The sequence below is a fragment of the Ptychodera flava genome, chromosome 1 (genome assembly GCF_041260155.1).
Source record: "Ptychodera flava strain L36383 chromosome 1, AS_Pfla_20210202, whole genome shotgun sequence".
In the NCBI taxonomy this organism is placed as follows: Eukaryota; Metazoa; Hemichordata; class Enteropneusta; family Ptychoderidae; genus Ptychodera; species Ptychodera flava.
This window is the reverse complement of record NC_091928.1, coordinates 62117283-62125447: the sequence shown is the minus strand read 5'-3', so window position 1 is coordinate 62125447 and position 8165 is coordinate 62117283. Positions and strand designations below refer to the sequence as shown.

Genomic DNA, 8165 nt, shown 5'->3' with positions numbered 1-8165 from the left:
ATCGGAACACGGATCGGAAACGCCACCACAACTTTCTTTCTCGTTCGCAAATACCTGGACGATTCACATAACTGTCAACTGGTGTGTCCGAAGACATTGGAAGACTGATAAGTAAAAGTTGGTGGAAGAATCATATGATAATACTTTGATAGGCGATCAATAAAATCGGATATACCCCGGTGGAGATAGAACGGTCTTCAACACTAGTTATTGTGTTGTCTGTCTCTGTCTTTATTTCCGGGGACTGGTCGCCTCCTCTCAATCGCGCGAAGGAACTTGAAGACTACACCCCCTAAGTCAGTTGCCGGTCACTTACGTGAAAAACGCCTGTCACGGTTTAACGGGGATCGACACAAATGAAGGAAGCCATGTTGTTTTTGCACTGGAGGGTGGGCAACACCAACAATCATAACCGTGGGTCAAGCAAACGAAAGTAAAGGTGAAAAACACTTGCAAACTATTGGTGGCGCTGTGTCATTCTGCGGTCGCCGGGTTCAATCGCCGGTCTCAGAGTTTGACAGGGTAGATCAATTTTGGAAACGGATTTTTCTCATTCTAATTAGACAGATATAACTGGAGATGCTGTCCATATATATTTTTGATCAAGTAAAAACATTTGTACTAGGTAATTAGAAAATAAACAGCTTTGAGATGGCTAAAAAGGAATGCTTGAATAATGGCAGCAAAGTTGATCATTTCTCCACCGGTGTTGTATTTGCTTGAAATGAAGTTTATGATGGATCCATTCTGAAATCATACATTTCTTAATTAGAGGGAGCAGATATGAAGGTGGCAACGCTATTCCAACAAAATTTAATCATACTTTTCAAACCTAATTTAATTAAACAAGCAAAATATTTGAAATTTTAAGAGTGACACGAATTATTCTATGACAAACACACACAAAAAAAACGCTAAAGGAAAAATTTTTTATTTAAAAGTTTAATATAAAATCATAACAAATATATGGAATACATACTTTATAAATCAAGCCTAAATTGGCAAGTACCTGGGATATGCTTTTGCCCTCCATACAGCATAAAAATCTGCTGTAAGGATATTACCTGAGAAACTCCACTTCACATAATTATATGCTCCATCAATGTGAAGGAATGAGTAAATGTCTGTGTCCTTGAACTCCACATGTATGGGAGGCCTATCAGAGTACTTTTAACTGTGAAAAAGAATGTTGCTATGTATGCTGTATTGCACATACAAACTGTCTAGGTACTGAGCATTGGTGGATATATATATATATATATATATATATATATATATATATATATATATATATATATATATAAGTGAAAAAATACTGTTATAAGAGAAAGAATAAAAATCACTTTTACTAAAAAATACTACACTAAGATTCACAACCTGTTGACTGATTGTTTCTACTCAGATTCATTTGCCCTAGATTATATTGAAATGTCCAGTGTTAACCTTGCATTGCAGTATTGAAGCTAAACATTGTGATAGCTGAACCACTCATCATCACTCTGATCATTGCATTAAGACAGTCTATTAGTATACTTTGTAATGTTTCTATGTATCTATATAAGAACAAATATTGTAAGTGTAATATTTTTGATTAAATGCAAAATAAAATATGCACTATAGACCAAGGTAAAAAAACAACAGTAATTCAGAAGTTACATAAATTTTGCTGGCACGTCTATGGCTTCTGAAACTCTACTTCTTCTAAGAAACTCTTTTTAGCCATTTCTGTATGTATAATGACTTCTAAACTACTACTACTTCTAAGACACTCTTTTCAGCCATTTTTTGAATGGCATCGTTGACAAGCTTCACAGCTGTACTGAGATGTTCATCACTGACTGTAATGAAGTAATCTGCGGGTATTAAAGCACCACCTCCCTTCTCATCCACAGCTGGCCAGGGAGGGAAGCTCTGTCTTGGTCCACCAGTTACACAACTACAAAATAAAATTGATGGACATTGAAGCAAACACAGCATCTTTTAAATCCCTGAAGTCTTTGGTATTTTCATTGTGAAATGTTTTACTAATGGGGATTAAGTTTATCATCTAACACAATAACATATGAATACATGCATTGAATACACTGACATTTCAATTGTAGATTTTTGCATTGCTTATCAAACCAATAAAGTTATCAAGATATTTACCATGTCACTTTAGATGCTAGCTTCATGTCTATACATTTATAAATTCCCTCACTAAGGATGTATGGGACATGGCCCATGGGTAGCCCAGCAACCTGTTGAAGAACCAGGTCCCGTTTATCATCGGTGACAATGTTGTGCATGCTCGCTTCAATGTCTACCAATTCTGGCACGTAAATCATCAGAGCATATTGATCGTGAGGATTCCCATACTCCTTTTTAACAACGAGATGCAAGCCTTCAGGTGCCCTTACTTGATATACGTCATATCTGCATGAATAAACATTTATATACATCAATAAATGAATCAAAGGCATTTGAATGTGTTATCAAAGAAATTCCATAAAAATAAACACGAAATCCCATGGCTGTACGTGTGCTTTGTAATGTTACAATGCTGTTATAAGATTACAGGAAAATATTATTTCAGTTACAATGCGATTTTGGTAAGTTCCTGAAATATGTCTAAAGTAACCTGTTACCTATGAATATGAAATAATTAGAGTTACTTTGTCAGTGGCTTTATCATGCATTGTTTGGATCAACTTAAATTTTTAATCATGGCAAAAAAAAGAACACATAAGATATTTTATATAAAATTTAAAATTCCTGATACAATGGTAAATGTTATTTTTCAGCATATTCAAGTTTAAATTCAATTTTGTTTCTATTATTAAGAGTATGTATCTATGTATTTGTGTATGTATGTATGTATGTTGTATGTACGTATGTCTATATGTGTGTGTCTGTATGAGAGTATGTATTTGTTTGTATGACATTTTATGATTGAAAGTATTCATTTTTAAAAAAATATGCACTTTCTCATATAGTAATGCAAATGAACAAATGACACAAATGTATATTAGAATTGTCAATTAAAAATTATGAATTTTAATTATTAATTAATATTAATAATTGATAATTACTCGTCTTAAACTCAATTAAATGTTTCATATTGTATGTTTGTAGCTATGTATGTTTTATTTGTTTTGTTAAATTTTGGTCAAAATTATGAAAAAATATCATTTAAACATTTCAAAAGCACACTACTTATGGAAGTTTTGGAAAGGTTACACAAGCGATCAAAGGATTAACATGATCACAATTTAGAATCATTTTAAAGAGCTTTTAACAGAAAAAACAACTCTTGGACTCTTCGACGAGCCCAGCCTTGCATTGTGTGTCATTGCCTGACAGTGACCGGCAAATGACCTACTACATTATTCACGGAAAACGTGAATGGCGCTCAAAAATTGCGCCAGATTGGAAATCTGATACGTCTCCCTGTGTACGATAGACCAATGGAAGTATCAAAGTGATTTTCGAAGAAATATCGAACAAAGGTTCGACAACGCGATTCTAAATTTGCACCTTTTTTCTAGCTACCTTAAAACTGCACTGTACGATGACACAACGATTATACGTACCTCAAAACATCGATCGCTTCGGCACCTGATCGAGCGCGCACGTCTCTGAAACTTCAGCTGATTGTCGATGGGAATACCCATGAAACATTGCGAGTTCCAAGTATCGTGTCAGTATCGCGAGAAACAAATGAGGACGCTCTTTCCGCGAATTGACCGGCGAATGACACCGACCGGCAACTGACTCAGGGGGCACATAGTACACCCCTAAATCAGTTGCCGGTCACTTACGTGAAAAACGCGTGTCACGGCTTAACGGGGATCGACACAACTGAAGGAAGCCATGTTGTTTTTGTACTGGAGGGTGGGCAACACCAACATAACCGCGGGTCAAGCAAACGACAGTAAAGGTGAATAATATTTGCAAACTATTGGAGGCGCTGTGTCATTCTGCAGTCACTGGGTTCAATTGTCGGTCTTAGAGTTTGGCAGGGTAGATCAGTTTTTTGAAATGGATTTTTCTCATTCAAATTAGACAGATATAACTGGAGATGCTGTCCATATGTATTTTTGATCAAGTGAAAACATCTGTACTAGGTAATTAGAAAATAAACAGCTTTGAGATGGCTAAAAAGGAATGCTTGAATAATGGCAGCAAAGTTGATCATTTCCACCGGTGTTGTATTTGCGTGAAATAAAGTTTATGATGGATTCATTCTGAAATCATACATTTCTTAATTAGAGGGAGCAGATATGAAGGTGGCAACGCTATTCCAACAAAATTTAATCATACTTTTCAAACCTAATTTAATTAAACAAGCAAAATATTTGAAATTTTAAGAGTGACACGAATTATTCTATGACAAACACACACAAAAAAACGCTAAAGGAAAAATTTTTTTATTTAAAAGTTTAATATAAAATCATAACAAATATATGGAATACATACTTTATAAATCAAGCCTAAGTTGGCAAGTACCTGGGATATGCTTTTGCCCTCCATACAGCATAAAAATCTGCTGTAAGGATTTTACCTGAGAAACTCCACTTCACATAATTATATTGCTCCATCAATGTGAAGGAAAGAGTAAATGTCTGTGTCGTTGAACTCCACATGTATGGGAGGCCTATCAGAGTACTTTTAACTGTGAAAAAGAATGTTGCTATGTATGCTGTATTGCACATACAAACTGTCTAGGTACTGAGCATTGGTGGATATATAATATATATATATATATATATATATATATATATATATATATATATATATAAGTGAAAAAATACTGTTATAAGAGAAAGAATAAAATCACTTTTACTAAAAAATACTACACTAAGATTCACAACCTGTTGACTGATTGTTTCTACTCAGATTCATTTGCCCTAGATTATATTGAAATGTCCAGTGTTCACCTTGCATTGCAGTAGTGAAGCTAACCATTGTGATAGCTGAACCACTCATCATCACTCTGATCATTGCATTAAGACAGTCTATTAGTATACTTTGTAATGTTTCTATGTATCTATATAGAACAAATATTGTAAGTGTAATATTTTTGATTAAATGCAAAATAAAATATGCACTATAGACCAAGGTAAAAAAACAACAGTAATTCAGAAGTTACATAAATGTTGCTGGCATGTGACGTCTATGGCTTCTGAAACTCTACTTCTTCTAAGAAACTCTTTTTAGCCATTTCTGTATGTATAATGACTTCTAAACTACTACTACTTCTAAGACACTCTTTTCAGCCATTTTTTGAATGGCATCGTTGACAAGCTTCACAGCTGTACTGAGATGTTCATCACTGACTGTAATGAAGTAATCTGCAGGTATTAAAGCACCACCTCCCTTCTCATCCACAGCTGGCCAGGGAGGGAAGCTCTGTCTTGGTCCACCAGTTACACAACTACAAAATAAAATTGATGGACATTGAAGCAAACACAGCATCTTTTAAATAGTTTAAGTCTTGGGTATTTTCATTGTGAAATGTTTTACTAATGGGGAGTAAGTTTATCATGAAACACAATAACATATGAATACATGCATTGAATACACTGACATTTCAAATTGTAGATTTTTGCACTGCTTATCAAACCAATAAAGTTATCAAGATATTTACCATGTCACTTTAGATGCTAGCTTCATGTCTATACATTTATAAATTCCCTCACTAAGGATGTATGGGACATGGCCCATGGGTAGCCCAGCAACCTGTTGAAGAACCAGGTCCCGTTTATCATCGGTGACAATGTTGTGCATGCTCGCTTCAATGTCTACCAATTCTGGCACGTAAATCATCAGAGCATATTGATCGTGAGGATTCCCATACTCCTTTTTAACAACGAGATGCAAGCCTTCGGGTGCCCTTACTTGATATACGTCATATCTGCATGAATAAACATTTATATACATCAATAATGAATCAAAGCATTTGAATGTGTTATCAAAGAAATTCCATTAAAAATAAACACGAAATCCCATGGCTGTACGTGTGCTTTGTAATGTTACAATGCTGTTATAAGATTACAGGAAAATATTATTTCAGTTAATGCGATTTTGGTAAGTTCCTGAAATATGTCTAAAGTAACCTGTTACCTATGAATATGAAATAATTAGAGTTACCTTGTCAGTGGCTTTATCATGCATTGTTTGGAGCAACTTAAATTTTTAATCATGGCAAAAAAAGAACACATAAGATATTTTATATGACATTTAAAATTCCTGATACCATGGTAAATGTTAATTCTTCAGCATATTCAAGTTTAAATTCAATTTTGTTTCTATTATTAAGAATATGTATGTATGTATTTGTGTATGTATGTATGTATGTATGTATGTATGTATGTATGTATGTATGTGTCTGTATGAGTGTATGTATTTGTTTGTATGACATTTTATGATTGAAAGTATTCATTTTTTTAAAAATATGCACTTTCTCATATAGTAATGCTCATATAGTAATGCAAATGAACAAATGACAAAATTATGTATATTTGAATTGTCAATTAAAAATTATTAATTTTAATTATCAATTAATATTAATAATTGATAATTACTCGTCTTAAACTCAATTAAAATGTTTCATATTGTATGTTCGTAGCTATGTATGTTTTATTTGTTTTGTTAAATTTTGGTCAAAATTATGAAAAAATATCATTTATACATTTCAAAAGCACACTACTTATGGAAGTTTTTGAAAGGTTACACAAGCGATCAAAGGATTAACATGATCACAATTTAGAATCATTTTAAAGAGCTTTTAACAGAAAAAACAACTCTTGGACTCTTCGACGAGCCCAGCCTTGCATTGTGTGTCATTGCCTGACAGTGACCGGCAAATGACCTCCTACATTATTCACGGAAAACGTGAATGGCGCGCAAAAAATTGCGCCAGATTGGAAATCTGATACGTCTCCCTGTGTACGATAGACCAATGTGAAGTATCAAAGTGATTTTCAAAGAAAATATCGAACAAAGGTTCGACAACGCGATTCTAAATTTGCACCTTTTTCCTAGCTACCCTAAAACTGCACTGTACGATGACACAACGATTATACGTACCTCAAAAAATCGATCGCTTCGGCACCTGATCGAGCGCGCACGTCTCTGAAACTTCAGCTGATTGTCAATGGGAATACCCATGAAACATTGCGAGTTCCAAGTATCGTGTCAGTATCGCGAGAAACAAATGAGGACGCTCTTTCCGCGAATTGACCGGCGAATGATACCGACCGGCAACTGACTCAGGGGGCACCCCCTAAGTCAGTTGCCGGTCACTTACGTGAAAAACGCCTGTCACGGTTTAACGGGGATCGACACAAATGAAGGAAGCCATGTTGTTTTTGCACTGGAGGGTGGGCAACACCACAATCATAACCGTGGGTCAAGCAAACGTAAGTAAAGGTGAAAAACACTTGCAAACTATTGGTGGCGCTGTGTCATTCTGCGGTCGCCGGGTTCAATCGCCGGTCTCAGAGTTTGACAGGGTAGATCAATTTTGGAAACGGATTTTTCTCATTCTAATTAGACAGATATGACTGGAGATGCTGTCCATATGTATTTTTGATCAAGTGAAAACATCTGTACTAGGTAATTAGAAAATAAACAGCTTTGAGATGGCTAAAAAGGAATGCTTGAATAATGGCAGCAAAGTTGATCATTTCCACCGGTGTTGTATTTGCTTGAAATGAAGTTTATGATGGATCCATTCTGAAATCATACATTTCTTAATTAGAGGGAGCAAATATGAAGGTGGCAACGCTATTCCAACAAAATATAATCATACTTTTCAAACCTAATTTAATTAAACAAGCAAAATATTTGAAATTTTAAGAGTGACACGAATTATCCTATGACAAACACACACACAAAAAAAACGCTAAAGGAAAAACTTTTTATTTAAAAGTTTAATATAAAATCATAACAAATATATGGAATACATACTTTATAAATCAAGCCTAAATTGGCAAGTACCTGGGATATGCTTTTGCCCTCCATACAGCATAAAAATCTGCTGTAAGGATTTTACCTGAGAAACTCCACTTCACATAATTATATTGCTCCATCAATGTGAAGGGAAGAGTAAATGTCTGTGTCGTTGAACTCCACATGTATGGGAGGCCTATCAGAGTACTTTTAACTGTGAAAAAGAATAT

General features: G+C 34.7%; 1 long non-coding RNA gene across 1 annotated transcript; it reads right to left on the bottom strand.

Annotated features, from left to right (window-relative positions):
• Positions 1-980: 980 nt before the first annotated feature.
• Positions 981-3701, bottom strand: LOC139144885 (uncharacterized). Its single transcript, XR_011554873.1, has 3 exons — positions 3573-3701; positions 2149-2415; positions 981-1936 (listed from the first exon to the last, which is right to left on the bottom strand). It is a non-coding gene; the product is annotated as an uncharacterized lncRNA (long non-coding RNA).
• Positions 3702-8165: the final 4464 nt, after the last annotated feature.